Source organism: Macaca fascicularis, chromosome 7, assembly GCF_037993035.2.
Source record: "Macaca fascicularis isolate 582-1 chromosome 7, T2T-MFA8v1.1".
NCBI classification, from domain to species: domain Eukaryota; kingdom Metazoa; phylum Chordata; class Mammalia; order Primates; family Cercopithecidae; genus Macaca; species Macaca fascicularis.
The window spans coordinates 97,177,777-97,198,978 of NC_088381.1; the positions used below are offsets into that span (position 1 = coordinate 97,177,777).

Sequence of the window (21,202 nt, forward strand, 5' to 3'; positions counted from 1 at the left end):
CTGTAGCCCCAGCGACTTAGGAGACTGAGGCAGAATTGCTTGAACCCAGGAGGCAGAGGTTGCAGTGAGCTGAGATCGTGCCACTGCATTCCAGCTTGGGTGACAGAGCGATACACCGTCTCAATAAAATAAATAAATAAAAATTAAAATTAAAAATACAGCTAGAATTAAAATGCATGACAATATGAATACAAAAATCAAGAAATGGGTAAATAAAATAAAGTGTTTTATGGGTTTTGTATTTTCCGGAAGTTAGTAAGAGTGCAAATTTAAGACAGATGCTCTGGGCTGGGCATGGCAGCATATGCCTGTAGTTCCAGCTACTTGGGAGGCTGAGGTTGGAGGATCACTTGAGACCAAAAGTTTGATACCAGCCTGGGCAACATAGCAAGATCCCATTTCTAAAAAAAAAAAAAAAATAGCTGGGCATGGTGGCTCGAAACTCTAATGCCAGCTACTCAGGAGGCTAAGGTAGGAGGATCACTTGAACCCAAGAGTATGATCATGCCACTGCACTTCAACCTGGCTGACAGAGACCCTGTCTCAAGAAGAAATAACAAACAAACAAAAACCAAAAAAACCACACAAACACAAATAAAATAGATTCTCTTAAATAAGAGTGTGAGTTGCAATCTCTTGGGAAATCAATAAAAATCTGTGAAGTATAATTACTAAACTAGCCAAATATAAGAGTGGATTAATGGAAATAGTTAATTAGTGCAAAACAAAGAAACAACAGAAACAAAATAAGTAAACACAATAGAAAATTAATTTTAGTATGGTAAACATAAATTCAAATGTATCAGCAGTTACATTAAATATAAATGGACTAAATACAACATGGTTAAAACGAAGATGTGAGATTATTTTTTAAACCCAACTTTATGCTATTAAAACACACACGCACAAACCCATATACCCTTAAATACCACAGAGAGGGTGAAAGTGAAGGATGGAAAAACAACTCAAAAATATGAATCAAAATAAGACTGATGTTACTACAATGATATCAAACAAGGTAAATATTCAGGCAACCTAATTTTATTAGAGATAAAGAGAGCATATTTAAATGATAAAAGGGTTAGGACATGAGAAAAATACAGCAGTTTAAAATTTATACGTCTACCTATCTAATAACATTGCTTTAAATATACGAAACAAAAGAAATTGACAGAAATAGAAAATGCACAAATCAGCAATCATAGTGGAAAATTTTAACATATTTCCCTAAGTAATAATAAAAGTGGACAAAAATCAGTAAGGATACAGATGATTTTAGCAAGAAAATCAACATTCATGATGTAACTGACTTATTATGACATTGTGTTTAAAGGTGATAGGTATTCTTTCAAGTGCATGTGGAATGTATTGTATGCTAAAACAGATCATGTTTTATTCAATGTTGTTATAGGTTCAACACATTTCTGAGAATTAAAATCATAGTGCATTCTCTGATCTTATTGCTGTTGATTAGAAACTGAATTTTTTAAGTAGAAAATCCACAGATGTTTGAAAATTGATCAATGCACTTCTGGAAATAGAATAAAATTTCCTAATAACATATGTAGATATTAATAGGTATCTACATAAAACCCATAATTAGTATCATACATAAACACAGAAGCTTTTCTCCATGAAGTTGGAAAAAGACAAAGATGTCCATTAATGCCTCTTCTGTTCAACATCTAGCCAGAGTTAAGCAAGAAAAATAACTGGAAGATACAAAGATTAGAAAAAAAGAAAAAATGACATTATTGGCAGATGATGTAACTCTATATGTATAAAATTCAAAGGCTTCTACAGTAAACCAATTAATACTTATAAGCAAATTTAGCAAGGGAATTGAAGGAATAGTCAATATTTTAAAAATCAATTTTACTTTTATATACACTAACAGACAATTAGAAAATGAAATTATAAAATATACGTACAATTTGCAACAGCATCCAAAGAAAGCAAATACAAGAAAAAATATCTAATAAAATATGCATAAGATCTGCACATGTAAAACCAAAAACTATTACTGAGAGAAATTAAAGACTATAAAAACTACAAATGAAAGGATTTACCATGTTTCTGAACAGAATACAATGTTGAAAAGATAGCATTTCTTTCAAAAATGATATATAGATTCAATCAAAATTCTAGCAGATATTTTTAAATATGGAAATCCACAAGATAATTTTAAAATCCATATGGAAATATAAAGGGATAAGAATAACCAAGATCATCTTGGAGAAGAACAAATTCAACAGAGATACGTTACCGGAAATCAAGACTTAATACAATATATAGTAATTAAGACAGTATATACAGAGAGAAAGGAGACAGTGTATACAAGGAGAACCTAAAGACAAATCTGCACAAATATGTAGTCACTTGCTTTATGACAAAAGTGAAACTGCACTGAAATATTGAAAGAATTTTCTTCTCAATAAATACTGCTGAGCAAATTGGTTATACGTAAAGAAAAAATATATAAAGGACCTTACCTTTCGGCATACACAAAAATCAATTCAGGTGCTTTGTAGACATAAAAACAAATGGTAAAAATACATTTCCAAAAAATAAGAATATATTGTCATGCTCTTGGATAAGTAAAGCTATCTTTAACAGTACACAAAATGCACTAACCATTAAGGAAGACCACATTAAAATTAGGAGATTATATTCATCCAAAGACATCATTAAGAAAGTGAAAAAGGCAAACCATAGACTGGAAAGAGATGTTTGCAAGGCACATGTTTCAAAAGGACACGTATCCAGAATATACCAACTATTACACCACCAGAAGAAAAAAGACAACTCAAAAAAGAAATGAGCAACAGAGTTGATCAGATATTTCACAAAAGGTAATAACCATGGCCAATAAATGTAGGTAAAATGGTCAAATTTTATTAGTTGTCAAAGAGGTGCAAATTAGAATTACAGTGAGATATCACTATATATCCACCAAAATGGATAAAATTAAGGAGAACGACAACACCAATCCCTGGTGAGGATATAGAGCAACATCAGACATTGCTGGTACAAGTATTAAATAGTACAACTGCTTCAGAAAATTACTTGATCAAATCTACCACAGTTGAACAAACATACACCTTATTACACATCATTTCCACTCCTAGGTATATATTCAACAGAAATGTGTACTTGTGTGCCCAAATCACATACAACAAGATTAACAGTAGCCAACAATTAAAGACAACCTATGTCTGTCAAAAGTCGGGATTAATGAATTTTAGTATATTTATGTGATGAAATGTCCTACAGCAATGAAAATGAGTGAACTGCAATTACACAACCCAATATAGGTACAACAAAGTGCATATGATATGTTACTACTTATATAAAGGTCAGCAACATGAAACTAATTGCAAGATAAAAGAATCAAGATTGCAATTTCTTTTGGAGGGGGTAATGACAAAATGTGACAAAGGGGAGGTCCTTATATGCTAATAATGTTCTATTCCTTGAACTTACTGAGTATTACACAAATATGTTCACTTTTTTAAAGTAATAATATGTACACTTTCATTTGTGTATTTTTAATGTCTATTTCTTTTTTTATTTTATTTTTATTTTTATTTTTTTTTGAGACGGAGTCTGACTCTGTCGCCCAGGCTGGAGTGCAATGGCATGATCTCGGCTCACTGCAACCTCTGCCTCCTGGATTCAAGTGATTCTCCTGCCTCAGCCTCCCTAGTAGCTAGGACTACATGCGCGCACCACCATGCCCTACTAATTTTTGTATTTTAGTACAGACGGGTTTTCACCATGTTGGCCAGGATGGTCTTGATCTCTTGACCTCGTGATTCACCCACCCCAACTTCCCAAAGTGTTGGGATTACAGATGTGAGCCACCGTGCCCGGCCTTTAATGTTTTATTTCAACAAAAATTTACTTAACACAAAACAAACTGCAGGGCTGATGAAAATAGAGTTCAGAAGAAAAGTTTCACCGGTAAAGATATTGTCTCATAGTTTAAAGTTCTACATTGGCTCCATGGAGGCTTTAGTCTTCAATTTTACTTATGGTAAAGGGAGGTTAAGGACATCAGTTCATATATACCACTACAATAATAACTTCAAGTGAAGGCACTATAAACCACAACAGAATGCTTATATGTCTTAATTTTTATATGGTTGTACTTTTTTCCCCTTAAATCTCTAAGTTATTTTATTGAGAACAGTCATGTGTCATCTAGTGACAGACATACGATCAGAGAACTGCATCATTAGTCAATTTCGTTGTTACGGGAACATCAGAGTGTGTACTCACAGAAACCTAGATGGTATAGCCTATGACTCACCTGGGCTATATGCCAGAGAGTGTTGCTCCTAAAAACTGTACAGCATGTTTCTGTACTGGATACCATAGGCAACTGTAACATAGTAGTAAGTATGTGTGTATCTAAACATAGGAAAGGTACAGTAAACATCTGATATTATAATCTTTTGGGACTACTGTCATATATGTGGTCCATCATTGGCTGAAATGTCTTTATGTGATGCATAACTGTAATTGTCTTTTATTGTGTCCTTGCCACATGCTTATGAAGTGAATAGAGAAAGATATTATCCATCTCACAAGGCAAGACAGAATGAACCAAAACCACCACCAAAACCCATTTGGATTTTTACTAAAAAGAGGGCGATTGATTGATTCTGCACTTGTTTTATGGCCTTACCAACTCAAACATATAATTTCTGCTTTGACCTACTCTACTAAACACAGACTCATCTAGTCATGCTCAGAGACTACTTTCTAGCATCTCCTTCAGTGAAGAATTCCAGGAATATTTGTTTGAAACACAAAATGCTTTAGACAGCTGTCCACATTTCTCTCCAGAGCTGTTTTTTAAGGCTCCTTCATTTCTCCTAATTACATCAGGTGGAAAGCCCGAATGACATGCTAAGAAGCATTCCACACCTTACATACTTACATCCGTAGCTTTACTCTCTCTCACTAGGAGAGTAACTATTTTTTTTTTCTAAAGAGAGAGGATACGTCCTGCTTCATGATGCAGAATTCTTACAGCTACATCAGTGACAAAGAGAAGTGAACTACTTGTTCTTAAGGAACTGAAGATCGTTATATTCATACTGGACTGCCATGCAATGTGTGCAAAACTAGTAACAATTACTCAAAAATCTAAGGATATCCTGATGATAGCAACCTCATCCTCCCCAGAACAGAAGAGCTGGGGCATTTCTGAAATGATTAATGGGACCAGTTTGCCTTATCTCAAGAGACTGATGTATTCTCTCTGATTATGCTACAGTAGACTAAGAATTGACTTCTCTAAAGAGTAGTTGGTTCTAGGAGTGATCCACATCTATGACTCTATCTTATAAAATTATACAGACTTTCTTAAAAAGGCTTATAATTCCTTGACTTCAATAAGGGGAATTCGTATTTTCTAACGTATCTATGAACTACATCATTAATACAATCATCTATTTCTCCCCAATTTTAGGCATCAAAATTGGGGGGGAATAGAACAAGATTGTGCTCTATTAAATCTAAATCTAACTTAAATCACATTTCCATTGAGGAAATGAGATTCAGTTCAATGTAATGGCTGTCATGAAATCTAGGCTGGGAAGTGGAATCAAACTTACTTTTCCTAATTTTAAGTCCAATGTGTTCATCCTAGTATTTTCTATATTGTATGATATTAACAAGAATACCAGTTGTGAGACAGGAATTACAAATGAGATCAAGCAAGCTCAGAGCTTCATTTTGACCACTTGGTCTTCTTGGTTTGTTTTACTTCTATACCTCCCTACCATTCATGCTGCATATCCCCTGAGAAAATCTCCTTAAGACTAGTGTTACTGATATTCTAAGAAAAGCATAATCTTCTGCTATACTTTCAGAATTGAATCCAAATTTCACAGCCGATGATCATGGTGAACTAATTTCTCTCATTCTCTCATCTTTGCTTATCATGGTTGTCCATCTAGTTTTGGCTCTACCAACTATTTTACTCAACTGGAGGAAATATTTACACACACACACACACACACACACACACATACTTGCACCTTTCTGGGATATGACTAGTTGATTAAAGGGAAGTATTCAAAGATATTAGATGTGTTTAATTAGGATTCCACATGTGCCTATTATTTTAAGATGAGAAATAAAATGCTCTGTGAGAAGCCTTATCTAAAATTTGAATGGAATTTCCACGTCATTCTGTTCTTGGTTATTATGAGAGTTCAATGTTGTGGAAATTATTACAAATTCTGTTTTGCCACTATAAAGGATGAGACCTTGAAATGAATGAATAAATCTTCCAGATTTTAAGTTCTTAGACCTTCAACTTTTACTCACAAAATCTATTACTGTAAATAATAAATATGAACAATCAAACAGCACTATAGTCTTTCATCCCAGAATTTATTTCAAGCATGTCTTTAATAATAGAAATACCTTTATATACTCAAAATACTTTTTGAAGGAATCTCATAACCAACCTGAAGAAGGAATGAATTATTTATTAGTATCTTGCCCCCTAAAATTTTAAAAATGACCTTTGAAAGATATTTCCAAGTCAACCAAGACCAATATATGAGAAATAACTAGGGGTAAATTGATTTTTGTCACCCAAATTCTTTTTGCACTTAAAGTAACTTCTCACTCACCTACATATCAGGGTTTCCTCATGCTGTGGATCTTGAATATTGATTTTCCTATAAAAATTTTAAAGAAATGATGTTCTGAATTATAAGAAATATGAACTCTTTAGGTATTTGAAATTGAAAAGAGTTGAGAAGAGTTGCTTTTAGAAAGAGCAAAGAGGACAAGTGAAAAATTTAAAAATGGAATGAATGGAATTTAAAAATGCAAATGAGTGAATCATATTTTTCAGAGAAGCCAGATGTCCACTTACTTCCATGTTACAAATCAGTCTAAAGGCTTATTTGTAAGGAAAGGTTTACACAATAAAAACAAAATGATGTATTTAGAAAAACAGTCTATTGATCCATCTGGTTTCAATGTCTATATAAGAAAGAAGGAAAAAGATGGCATTTTGGTTAACGTTACCTCAATTATCAAGATTAGAGTTACTGAGTCTTCCTTCAAGAAGATCGTGAATAGACACTACTTTGTATGCAAAATTTCTTTGTGTGTACTTCATAAACATTTTCTGTAAAGAACGACCACAGAGTTTATAAAGAATTATATTTCCACAAAGGTTTAAGAACCACTGCTCCTCTAGCCCAAATATCTACATTGTGAGATCCCATTGTTTGCACCTTTTTAAAGATAGATACTACCTAAAGACACAAGTATAGTGTTGTCTAAGAAGTCAAACATCCTGCAAGTAAACCTTTTTTTTTTTTTTTTGTAATAGTTCAATTTGGTGAGTGGATCAGAAATTAATACCCTTTGGAAATAGGCAAAAGGAGTAGAAATGACAAAGTACTTAATTACAGATTATTGTTATAATCATTTATCCTCATAAATGATCATATAAAAAACCACATACACCAGGCAGAAATAAATCTTAAAATTATTGTGAAACTTTAAAATAGTTTGTAAAACTTTAAAATAGTTTTACAATAATATGGCTAAAGACTTTGGCATTTGCATTAACAAATACTCAAATCTATTACCCATATTTGTTCCAGTTCAGCCAAATAAATAAATACATACATAAGCAGAATAGAGATATTTGCTGCTAACTATGCAAACATCATTTCAAGTCACTGAATTACAGAATTTAACAGTGTCACATCACTCGAAAATTTGTGAATGGGAGCAGCATAAGAGAAAAAAGAAAGTATGCATCCCTATCGTTCTTCAAACAATTCAAAGTTGGCCAAAATATGGACTACAGATTCTATTACTTGTATTTTTTATTTGAACTTTCTATCAGAAATTTCTACTTCAAATTTCTTAATGTATTATCATTATCATGATTCCACTATTCTATTTTTTAAAAGGTTTACATAGCAGAGAAGAAATGGAGAATTATCAATTACTGAGAAAATGTGGGTTGAAGACAGCCAACACTTATTAGTAAGGCTCCTTCACACCCACACCCATATAATCCACCAGGGACTGTTATCTCATCAAAATTAAGTATATTTTCCAGCTCATTTGACAAGATTTAGTTCAACTTTTTGCTTTATATGAATAGACTTTGTCTAACTAAATAAAAATTTTAAATAAGGGGGCTAGATAATGATCCTTGTCTAATGTAGTATTCCTAAAATTTTTCTTTTTTTGAGTTGAGATATTAGAGCAGTCCTTTTTTGCCATCTGTACTTATATATAATTTATTAGAATCAAGAAAACATAATAAACATAATAAATGACCAGTCTGGATAGTGTTTCATTTCTAAAGCTTCAGAATGGTTATGGAAGCTAAGTAAAAGAAGAAACTCACTTTTTACTTAATTAGTAACTAGGGCAGTCATTTCATACAAGAAACAGGAGCTCAGTAAATTCTTCTCTCAATGGGGTGATAATATATATTCATACTGTATACAAGAAACAGTGATCTTGTTGGTAAGGATACAATCTAATTAGATCAGGAAATAAACTCGAAGCCTTATTTGGACCTATTATTTTCTGAAATCACCAAACCATGTAATACGACTTAAGTCTACTCAATCAGCATCTTCAGTATAACAAGATTGAGGGGATTTGTATAGATTAAATATCAGAAGGACTCGTCTAGATAAGTGATTCCCCAAGTGTGATTCTCAACCAACAGCATCAGCATCATCTATGGGTCTGTAAAAAATGAAAATTAATCTGTCCTACCCCAGGCCTACTGCTTTAACAAGTTCTTCAGGTAGTTCTTAAACACATTATAGTTTGAGAATCACTGACCTAGATCATTAAATTCTGATTTTGTTTCCAATATTTTCTGTGTACTTAGCTCTCCTGCTACCTGCTTCTGTTTCACACCTGCTAGAAAAAGAATCCTTCTAACACATTGTATAATGGGGAAAAAAAGTTTGAATATTTAACTATTCTTGGAAAGCCCTAGAATTACCAACTATTTAAAATAATTTGAGTATAGATTTCTCTGTTTGGGCTTATTAATATTCCATTATCTTTCCTGTTATCTCAGAAAAATCTCATAATAATTTACATATATTTACTTTACTTTTTCATACACATACACAGGGAGATATATTATTTTTTAAATGGAGGTATTGAATGAGTGGAAAGTAGTCATGATATTAACCATACACCTACATTTAGTACTTATTGTTTTTCCCGTCCCTTCCTATGTAATGTAAAAGAGACAAGAAAGTAAACCAATACTAAAACAAAATGGTAGAAGCAGAGCTTTACAATAATGTATATTTTTGAAACCATGGAAAGTGTTAAAGCCAAAGACCTTCTAAAAAACATTAATTGACTTTGAACCTTCCTGTGGCAATCTTCAGTCTACTGACAAGAGTTTGAAGTGGTCCCATCCGTCAATCTAGTTCAGCGATCACCTCCTGTATGGAGTCTTCTAGCCTCTCTGAGGCAAGTTAAGAGCAACTCCTCCAACTTCCCATAAAAATGTTGGCACATTTTTATTATAGCATTGCTGTGTTGTGTTGTTGCCTTTGTTTTATATCCTCATTCACCAGATGATCAGTATTTTGAAGTTTTGAAACTTTATCTTACTGGTTTCTGAATTACTGACAGACGGGATAGACATGCCCCTTAATCAATACTCAGTATTGGTTTTGAGTGAGCAAATGAGGAAATGAATGAAACCGTCATAGTAAATATAATACATCCTCTTGGAGAATAAGAGCTCAAATAATACTGGAAAAAATCAGGTATCAGCAATAATCTTGCATCACTTGTTATGTTAACAGTGTTAGAATATCGTTTGTCTTGTACCCATGTAGGCACTTTTGACAACTACAGCTGTGACACAGAATCATCCAATACTAGTATCCCAAAAGACCTGAAATATAATCAAATGGATGCTATGAATTTCTGCTAGTGAAGCAATACAAAGCCCTAACTAAATGACTTGCTTAAATTTGTATAGCATGTTATTGAAAAAACAGATAAATAACCTATTTGTTTTCCCATTGCCCAACACTGCCTCTTAAAAGATCGTGAAATAATTTAACTTACCAATTATGTGCCTTTCACACTTAAATAACTATGAAAATTATGTTGTATTTCACCTGATGTTTTATATCTGTAAATAAAAAATTATCCTGCTCCATCATTACTATCCTGCTCCATCTTACCATTTGGAACAGACTTGTTCCTTGTCTATTTTAGGGCATCTTTGAGAAATTTCAAGGCCCCATTTCACTTTATAAAGCCCCTTCCTCCCGCAGTACCCATGCTTAAATCCCCTTAGTGTTAAAGAAATTGTGCACACACGCCAAGAAGGGAACAGACAACACTGCCTGAGAGGAGGATTTCCTTTCCATGCTTTGGTCTTAGGCAAGCTTGTATAATGTTGGGTGACCTTTTGCTCCAGAATACTCAGCCTATTGTACAATGGCTTCCTTTTCTTGGATATAGAATGAAGATCAGGCTTCAAATCTTTGAGGTGGAGCATCAGAAATTTACCATATGAAAAATCCCGAAGATCTCTGGAGCCAGAGAATCAACATCGTTAACAGTGCCATGTCTTACCCAACAATTACCTCCTTCCACATTTTAGCTTTCCAAACATATTTTAGTTGCAGAAGGCTAGTCAAGTGTCGTGTTTGAAGAAATGCAGATAAATAGGAAAACAAGAAAAAGAGAAATGTGGCCATGGTAAAGAAACTAATGAATACAAACTCGTCCTTATGCATATAATCAGTCATTAATTTGATTATACACTTATTCTTTTTTGCTTCTTAGACTTTCTTAGTGATAATGCTTACATAATTATTTTGTACAGGTGATAAAACTAGTTCAAGAAACAGTATCCCCGGGACTGGAAAAATATTTCAGGTTAAATATATTCAAAGTGTTTCTCATTGAGCCAAAGGCAATGCAGTGTGTGTGTGTGTGTGTGTGTATGTGTGTGTGTGTGCCTAAAAACCTCGCGCTAGAAACTAAAAGCATGATTTTGAGATATTGAAAGGCAACCTATATTATTACTGTCTGTCTTTCTCCAGCTACACATACTGCAAAATGATTGCATAGATGTAATCTCAAAGTCATAATAATTCCTTAACCACGTGGAAGGAGATATTTTTTAAATGAATATTGAAAGATGCCCTAAACTTCAGTGACAGCAAACATTGATTTATAGCAAATTCCCCAGCAAAACAAGTCTGAAACAAACGGATTAATTTTAGAACTTAATTGGTTCAGATATCTAATTCTTTCAGATCATGGAAAATATAATTTCTAAAATAAGAGATCTCGAATATATGACATTGTAGGTCTTTAACTCCATAAAATGTGTTAATGAGTATTCAGGTTCTTACCTAAAATGAAACAGTGACACTGGAATATGAAGAAAACAAGTATCTGCAATATTGTGAATGACATTTTCCCTGCAATATCAGGCTTTTTTTTGTCGGGGGGTGGGGGGCATTTAAATACTGATATTCATTTATTTTTGCTGATACAAAAATGCTGTTAACCATACCTATGTTCAATTAGAAGGAAAAAAACAAAGAAGTTTAATAGCTGGCTAAAAACCTCTATGTGCTAAATTCAGTTCAGGCTTAATTTGTGAACAGAAATCTGTTAATGTATATTTGGTTCAGGATATATGATATAGTCACCAATGACGAATGGCTTGGGATATAAGGAGGAGCATAAACCAGCTGTGAATTTTTAAACTAAAACATAGAAAATTAAATGTATTTTCACCTATTATTTTATGATAATATTGTAATCTGTTTTAACAACAGCACATGCTATTCTATTATTTCATAAATTCTCAATCCCCTCCATCAAAAAAAATTAGATGTCAGAAGTTCTCACACAGTCAAAACCCTCCACCATGAAATTTATAATCACTAACTCAGCCCAGAAACACATCTAAATTCTGTTCAAATAAAATACCTCCTCCCTTAAATGTTCTCACATATCAAATCGCTGTATTCATCCCTATGTATTATTCGTACCATAAAAAAATACCCATGTGCTTTAGAAAAAGGCTTTTACTCTTGCAAAATTATTGAGATGTCTATCTGAAAAATCAATGGCAGTTTTGGTGACATAATTACTCTAATTCTCAAAAGCCAGACATTCATAAATGTGGAGCTATGTCTTTTTCTGGTGGTAAAGTTCAGGATTTACTAATTGGTACAATCAGAGAGTGCTGTTTTCAAGGCTGCTGCAGCAGTATACTTACCTAAATTGAAGTGCAAGTTAAATCCATAGTGAGAAGCACTCACTTACTCGTAAGAACTGATAAATTATACTGCCGAGTAATCAGTTTGCATAGGCAGTTGTTCATAGAAGTGTCTCTGCTCCATCAATGCACTAAAAAGCCATGTAGGGTCTCAGTTCTTCACCCTCCAAAGGACAAGTCACAAAACAAATCACAGAGAAGGGAGTCAGAAAATACAGAAGCCCCATCTTCAGCCCATATACCACTTATAACAGTGAAATTAGAATTATATCAGTAAAATGGAAGAGCACTGAAATAAAGACTTTTCATTTGAGACTAAAGAAATATAGAGACATAATGAAAATAAAGGCTGAAAGCCAGTGTTAGTATTCCGACTTCAAAGTTCATGAAGTAGTCTGTAAATAGCACGTATTTTTTAACAGGCACATCCTATAGCTTTCAAAAATAATACTATATAGAGGTCATGTTGCATTTATTTAGTTATTGCTTACAGCAGAATAGACATCTGCCATTTGTTTATTTTGCCATCTATAACTAGGAGCCTATGGTAACCCCACCCCCACTGTATGTGTATTATTAAGAATTCTGTAAGGATACCATTGCTGTATTTATATATGTACAACTTGAGGTGCACAGAAAAAGCAAGTAATCAGGAACTTCAATTTGGTGTCTTAAGAATTGTCCTGTATTCTTATTATCCTGCGATTGTGCTCAGAGCTAGAGAATTTAAAGTGAAAAAAAAAAAAAAAAAAAAAGACCTAATACTAGCAATCACCATTTTTCCTGTAATCAAGTCCATACTTCTTTTCATGTTCTTTCACTGGTTTGCTTTTCTCTGTTTATTGTTGTTGCTAAACAAGGTGAGAGTTTAGGCGACATTTTTCAATGATGACTTCTTTTGCAATAACAAAATTCTTAAATGTAGTCTCTCTTTTCCTCCTGCTATGTGCTATCAAATTCATCTTTGTATGGGAGGCACAAACTAAAACGAGTAAATTGCCTTTAGTAGGTAGTACTCTTTTCCTGACACTAGGAAGTAAATTGTCAAAGAGTTACACAGGGTTTTAGCTGCATGATTCCCATTGACTTTAATGGGAGTTGCAAGGAAAACACCCCATGTGAAGCTTAGAAAAGTAGGGGTTAGTTTTCTTTATGGTCTCCACTGTATTTTGTACTCTCTAGCCTCGAACATTCTCTCTTCACTCACCTCTGTTCTCCCCTTTCTTTGTAGCTTATTCCTCAAATAATATAAACCTTAGGCCTTTTCACTTAACCATCCACTTGTATAGCTAGTCAACACACTCCATCCCAGCACCATTTCCAAAGCATCACAATTAAACACCTCATTATCCAACCTGCCGACCCCCAGCCATTCACCGTTGTCCAGTTTATGTGGATAGACAGGGAAAACATTTTTGTGGAATATTGTTACAATATTAGCTTGATAATTTTTGAAACACATACTGGATTTCAAATAATATCAAAATTGCCTAAATTATATTCTTTCTTACTTCTAAAACAATGCCTATTAATATTACTACTCTCATTATTATTTAACTTTTAAGTACTTTTAGGATTTCCTGAAAGTTTGCAGAGAGCACAACTAAATAAGATTCTTGGAAATACACCAGGAATGGCCAGGCAGTTAATATAGCGACTTAAGCAGCAGTTAGCTAACGTGCTTCATAGGACAACCAGTGAACAACATAATAGATACCATGATGTTAGCTCCTGGCAGAATGGGTACAAGATTCCATCATGTCTGGGGAATGAAGGACACCCTTGTCTGTGTAATGGAGACAGCAATACCACAATTGGCTGATGTCACTCTTATATAATACATTGTAACACACACACACACGCACACACGCACACACACACCCCTATGGGATTGTTCTAATTCTCCAGCAAGTTTTGATTGTGGAGAAAGCCAAACTAGGGTAGCTTTGAGCTAGATTTTTATGAGTGTTTGCTTCTGTATAGAATGCACAAAAGGCCCAATCTTCGTGCCTACCACTTTTTTCATTACTGTGGCATTAATTACAAAGTAAGATGCCAAGTAATTGGCAAGGGGAACACTACTTGCTTATTTATCAGATACCTTTATCCTATGCTCCTGGCTTCTTTCCTTTACTGCACTTTTATAATAGATTACCAGGATAGCAATGTAAAGAGTAAAAGGTCTTTCCTTTGCAAATTTTTAACTCAACTTACCTTATATTATTTGTCTTATTTCAAATTAGACCAATAAGAAAAGATTTGCACCCAGCAGCATATTATTAATCAAACACCATATACAATCATGTAAAGTCTAAAACAAAGCAAAGAGTACGGTCTGCCTAAAGCAAATGGTTTAATACCACCAAAAATCTTCCCAGTTCATTCTGCACGTATGGATTTATTATTCCTATGAAATACTGTGGAAGCGTGCCATAAAATACCAGACACATCAAGCAAACATCCTGAAATTCTCTCAACAGTCAGGGTACCTAAAAAAATACAAGGACATATTTTTCTCAATTTTTCATCTCATTTGTCCCCAGTTATTATCAATTACTTCTGTTCTACCTCTATGTTGATCATGACAAAAGATATGTTTTTCATAAAATAACACATTTGGACATAATAACGAGAACCTTGGTTCCCATCTTCCCGTTGCCGAATAGCACGTCTCGTGCTGTACAGGCGCAGTTGGCTGTCCAAGGACCCTGATGCCAAATTGCGGAGGATATTCTTGTCGCAGTGACAAATTGCTTGCTGGTGGGCTGTGCAGAGTGTTATTCTGGCAGCATCGGAGTTGTCTACGTGTCTGTCACTTGGTTAGGCTGCTTCAATGCTAGGTGATTCCACCCCACTCCCCACCCCCTTTTCTTTTTTCAACGCATTTTTCAGACTTACCTTTGCTTCTCAGTGAATGGGGACTTTAACATTCACTTGACAAAGAGCTTATGAAAATGCCTCCCAAGTTCTCCGTACAGGTATCTGTAGGGTGAGAGAAGGATTTTTTCACAGTGCCATACTTGTTTTCCATACAAACCTACAGGCTGCCATTATAGCCACCCACATTCCGGTTGGCAACGCACTTATGCAGTGAGCGCCTTAATGAATCCAGACAAAACTGCACAGCATTCCTGACACACAGGAAAATCATGCATTTTCATGATATTTCAGGGTAATTTATTTCTTTAGTGTGTAAAATATTGATGGTCAATATTATTTGATAACATTTCAGCAAAGAGATTATTCTGCTTTTGATCTGACACTTATTTTTTAAACTAAAAAGATGTGTTTTACAAGTTCCTTATATTAAGTATGTTTGTTCAGAGATGATCTGCTAGAATAAAAAAAGCAGAAATGTAAATGAGTAGTCAACATTCTGTAAACAAATTAGCTTGTAAACATGCTGTAGACAATCCCAACAGTGTCTGTTGACTACCTACGAAGGTATATAATTTAATGCCTTCAGATAATTTATGGGTAAAGTCTAGCCAGCTGATATTTTGAGATAAATAATAAATAACACTCCTATTTCATTACTGAGTTTATAATTAAGTATTAATGTAAAGGCATTTGTAAAACTATAACTACAGGAGATACAGTATTTTAAAATTGTTTTATGAAACTGAAAAGAATAATTGCAATGAACACAAAAGATGTAGGAGGCCCTTTTTAATTCTATGGAATGACAGAAGATTTTCTCCATAAAACACATCCTCCAGCAGTGTTGTATTATTTAAGACTTGAGGATGTATAAAAGAAGCTAATGGATTTTTTCACAAAAGATAATATACAATGGAATAATTCTTAAAGGAAATGAATTGGCTTTTAATCTTGTGGAAAAAAAATGTTTGTTTTTGCTCCTCTCATATACAAATGTATTTGTTGGTTTTATTGTTCAAACTGTAGCCCTGAATTAAGTGGATTGTAAAGTTCTCCTAAATACTTTAGATTTGTTTTCAAAGAAATATTTGCAATTTTTATACATATATACATGCATATGTGTGTGTGTGTGTGTGTGTGTGTGTGTGTGTGTGTGTATCCCAAAGATTTCACTTACACTAATTAGAAGAAATAATAAGAAAGCCCTAAGTAGTGGAACTTGGAGAGAGTCTAAAAGATATTTTAAGAGTTCCATTTGCAGGATACACAGGTAAAGTTTTCAGCCCAACATGATGTTTAAATTAGTTTGTTTTCATCATAACTACTGACGGGACTTAAGTTAGCCCTCTAAACTGCATGGGTATTTCCAAACTAAACTTATTAAATTATCTTTTCCCAACATTTTTTTGTGTTTTGTGTTTTCTCTAAAACCCGGCAGCACAAATTTTCTAGCTTTCATCACTTAGGAGCATCTAGTGTGAAGCTATTGATCCTAAAATTGCTAGGGTTTTCTAAGAAGGCTCCTTGTTGGTTCTGCACTGTTGTCACTGAAGTGGTTAAAGCTTTGTTTGTTTGTTTTGTTCTGAATGGCTCTTAATGGATTAAGCTTTAGGCTTTCACCAAAGCAGTAACTGATTGTTAAAGTACCAAGGAATAAACTAACCACAGGGTGTGTGTGTGTGTGTATGTGTGTGTGCACATGAGTGCTTGTGTATGTGTGCTTGTGTGTGTGTGTGTGCATGCACTGGTAGAGTAAAGTAAATTATGATCTTTAAGTTCTGAAACTAAGCTAGTATAAACATATGTTAAATAAAATATTTCTTACTCTATATCTTTAACATATCTATCCTCTACAAATTGCCAGAATTATGTTAATCAATCCCTACAATGGATTAACTCTATCTAATCAAGAATAATTGAATTAAACTGTATAATAACCCACAGCTATTGAAATGGATAACATGAGATTTAGCTGCAAGATCACATTTACCTATGAAATTAACATGCCATTGTGTTTTCATCCTAAAACTGTTTTTCATAATTTTACCAATAATATTCAAAGTGGTGATTTCAAGTTATATAAACCTTTAAAGCTCTCACTACAACATTAAGGAATATATATGCACTTGTCTTCATAATATTATGCTGTGGTTCTGGACTCATATAATTAGGTTTTGGCTTAAGTGTGATATTAAGTAGAAGATTAATGACTTGACAAGTAAAGAAACACCCTTATCTGGAGAAACAGATGGAAATGCATGAATTTATATGACTATTTAACACAGTGCTGGCTCCTCTATAAGAGGAGGACTTTATTCAAGGTCTCAGTACCAATCCATGGTGACTCCAACAGCTAAATACTCAAATTTAAAAAAAAAAATTTATTCCATTACACAACTCTCTTAATGGGTATGATGGACAAAACACTAGACAGTTTTCAAGTCACCCCTCCTGTTGTCCAGGAACGGCATGCACTGCCATTCTTGAGTATCCCCTAGGCACTGGTAATGGATGGTGACTACCTCTGACAGAGAATGGCTAACTGCTCTTGGATTTGCTGGAGAGTAGTTGCATTTCTTTTATTCCAAAGGGAAAGTTACGAAAGTCAAGAAGAAACAGATTAAAATAAAAATGGCCTCTGCTTCAGCTTTATATTACCTGATTTCTTAGCCAAAAGCCACAAGGTGACAGTCCCTTGGTAAATTTTCAACATGGATGATCCAAAGAGATGCAGCACAGCATTAGGCCCCTCTTGATGCCATTTTTGAAATGTTGTATTTAGGGAGAACAGTTGTCCCTCAGTATCCACCAGGGATTGGTTCCACAACCCCTGCCTTTATTGAAATCTGTGGATGTTCAAGTTTCTTATATAGAGTAGCGCAATGTTTGCATATAACCTATGGATATCCTCCTGTACACTTTAAATCATATCTGGATTATTTATAATACCTAATACAATGCAAATGCTATACAAATCATTGTTATACCGTATTCTTTGTATTATTTTTATAGTTGTGTTGTTATTTCTTATTGAGTTTTTCCCTGAATATTTTCCGTCTGGGGTTGGTTGAATCCTTGGATGCTGAATACATGGACACAGAGAGCAAATTGTAACTCTTGTTAAAATTAAGTTACTTTAAACATGGGAATTAAAGTGAATATTGTGCCATTGTATTTTGATCTTAAAACTACTTTTCATAGTTTTACCGATAATATTCAAAATGGTGATTCCAAGTTATATAAACCTTTAAAGCTCTCACTAGAACATTAAGGAATATATATGCACTTGTCTTCATAATATTATGCTGTGGTTCTGGACTCATACAACTAGGTTTTCACTTAAAGTGATAATAAGTAGAAGATTAATGACATGGATATTGTGTTTCATACTTGCATATGTAAGTACAAATGAACACCTTGTTTTATGTCTTAGGGTATTAGCTCAATTCACTAAATTTTATAAATAAAAGAACAGCAAAAATTTATCTTCCTCATAAATCCTGCACACAAAAGATATGAAGCCTTAGAGGGACTTTCTAATTTCCATCTCATACTTGTAATAAATGCAATGAATTGAATTGAAAGGGAGGGTATATTAAGGGAATGCATAAGATTCAAATGAGGGTGCATTTAGCATATAGAGGGAATGATCGATTCTACTATATGCCTGTGCAGTCTTTGTAATTTTCAAAATTCCATTCAATGTGCTGAGGTTCTGATGACAGAACTAACTGCCACTATAACTTTAGAGCCTACCATTAAGAGAAGGGATTTCAATGAATGCAAAAAAAAAGAAGGCGATTTTTCCCCTTGCATGTAATATTCTAAAATTAAGGTGGGGAAAGTGTTATAAAACCTAGATTAATAGCTTTAGTCAATGACTAATTTGCTAATTGTGTGACACCCAAAAAGCCAAACGTAGTTAATATTTGTATTAAAAAGATAATGCATTTGTAAAAAGCAAGGTGACTGTGTCATAATCCTTTCCTGAGGCATTGTACCAAAATAAAGAGGGCAGGGGGTGGCTACTACGGAGAGTTCTTTCCCTCGTCCCTCTTTTTTTTTTTTCCTTTGTAAGATCTGAGATACCTCTAATTGACCCACTGTACCTTGATCCTAACACCTTTTCAAAAGCAAAACAAATAAGCTGTATGTGCAAACGCTTAGGGCCTCTTTTTGGTTGTGCCATTTTTTAAATTGTATATTCCAGTATTCCCTGATTTCACTTTCCTATTATTGTTGTATTGTCCCTGATCACATCATCCCCATCCTGGTCCATATTCTCTTACACTAACATGCCTCAAGTCTCCTCTGCTCTTGTCACTCCTTTGTCAAAGAGAAAGGGGAGAGGCACTAAGGAAGGACATGCCCCAGGACACACCCTGATCTTTTCTGTTTACACCACCACCTGCAAAAGAGGAGCAAACTTGACACAGAGTGAAAAGCTTTGGCCTCTCCTATAGACTGGGATAAACAAGGCAGAAATAGTGCTTGTTAACCAGGCTGAACTATTATAAAGATTATACACAACATAGTAGCTCTAGAAACTCTCAGGAATGTGGGCCATAACAGGTTAACTGAATGGGAACTCACTAAATCAGGTGAAATGTTTTGACCCCCAGACATCCAAAGGCTCAAGTTTAAATAATTGAATTAAGACTTGAAAAAAATTATGAGTATGAAAGAGTACTTAGCATACTGGCAATACTCCACTTAAGAACAGAAACATGTTTACATTTTGGAGATAAAGTTCAAAACCTTCCAGAACTGGTCATCAAAGAATTGGTTTCAATATTGCTTGGGCTTTGGATACCACAGTAGTAACAAGATGAAGCGTAATTTTAAAGTATTTTCTTAAAATACGTCTCCCCAAGTTTTCATTAAATTCTTACTCAGAGTAGATGTACATGTTTGGAAGTAAAACATAAAAGAATTCTATTATAAGTTAAAGACCAAGAGTGTCGTCCAAAGCTAATATACTGACTGGTCCCTCTTTACATGGTTTATCTCCTGTAGAAGACATTGGGTAAAGATGAAATGGGTTATAAAATGCATTTAGTTTGGGGACCATAGAAATGATCTACACCTATAGATAGGCTCAAGTAGCTCGAAAAAGTAACATTTGCAATAAGACCCTTCTCTTTTTTGGATGGTAAAATACAGAGAAAGAAATTTCAGAGGAGATATTCATTTGCATGCCTATTGCCAGAAGTCTTTGCCTTTTCATTTAACTCTCAACGTTTTGAATAAAAATGCTTACTTTTCTCGAAGAGGTTGTAAGGACTTGCCCCTTTATATCTATGTGTGCAGAATATTTGAAGTGCTAGAAATATATTAGCATTTCCAAATGTCATTAGTAATATTGCCACTTTGCATTTGTCAGTGTGTGGATGTATATATACCACATATCGAATGATTGCAATCTATAATTATGTTTGATGAAGAGCGCACTTTATTGTATTAATGTTCATGGGGGTATTTTTTATTATAAGTATATAAATGAATAGGTAGGTAGACAGGCAGATATATAAGATAGATAGATAGATAGATAGATAGATAGATAGATAGATAGATAGATAGATAGACAGACAGACAGACAGACAGACAGACAGACAGACAGACAGACAGATAGATAGATAGATAGATAGATAGATAGATAGATAGATAGATAGATAGATAGATAGATAGAAAGAACTTTGGTAGAATGAGTTTTGGCATGGAATTATTTTTGGTCCTCTGATAACTGCTTCAGGCCTTATTTTCCTCTAGATAAACGACATATAATGATTGTTATCTATTTTTAAGGAATTGCAAATCAAAGAAATCAGTTTTTCGTAGTGGATTCAAATACCAACTTCAGCATACACTGATGGTCAAAATGTCCTCAAAAACATCCTAATAAGCAGAAAAAATGTCAAGGAATATGATACAAATTTCTTGTGGTCTTAATATTTCAGACCCCAGGTTCTGAATTCCTTCAGAAGAAAATTTCAATCATTCTTGTATCTTAAATGTCCACATCTCTTC

General features: G+C 34.0%; 1 long non-coding RNA gene across 1 annotated transcript in view; it reads right to left on the minus strand.

Moving 5' to 3' along the window:
- Window positions 1-15,353, minus strand: part of LOC107130391 (uncharacterized) — a 32,853-nt gene extending 17,500 nt beyond the window's left edge. The window contains exons 1-2 of the long non-coding RNA XR_001492392.4: window positions 15,194-15,353; window positions 12,296-12,459 (exon numbers count right to left, since the gene is read on the minus strand). This is a non-coding gene — a long non-coding RNA (uncharacterized lncRNA). The remainder of the gene's footprint in view (window positions 1-12,295; window positions 12,460-15,193) is intronic.
- Between the last annotated feature and the right edge of the window lie 5,849 nt (window positions 15,354-21,202).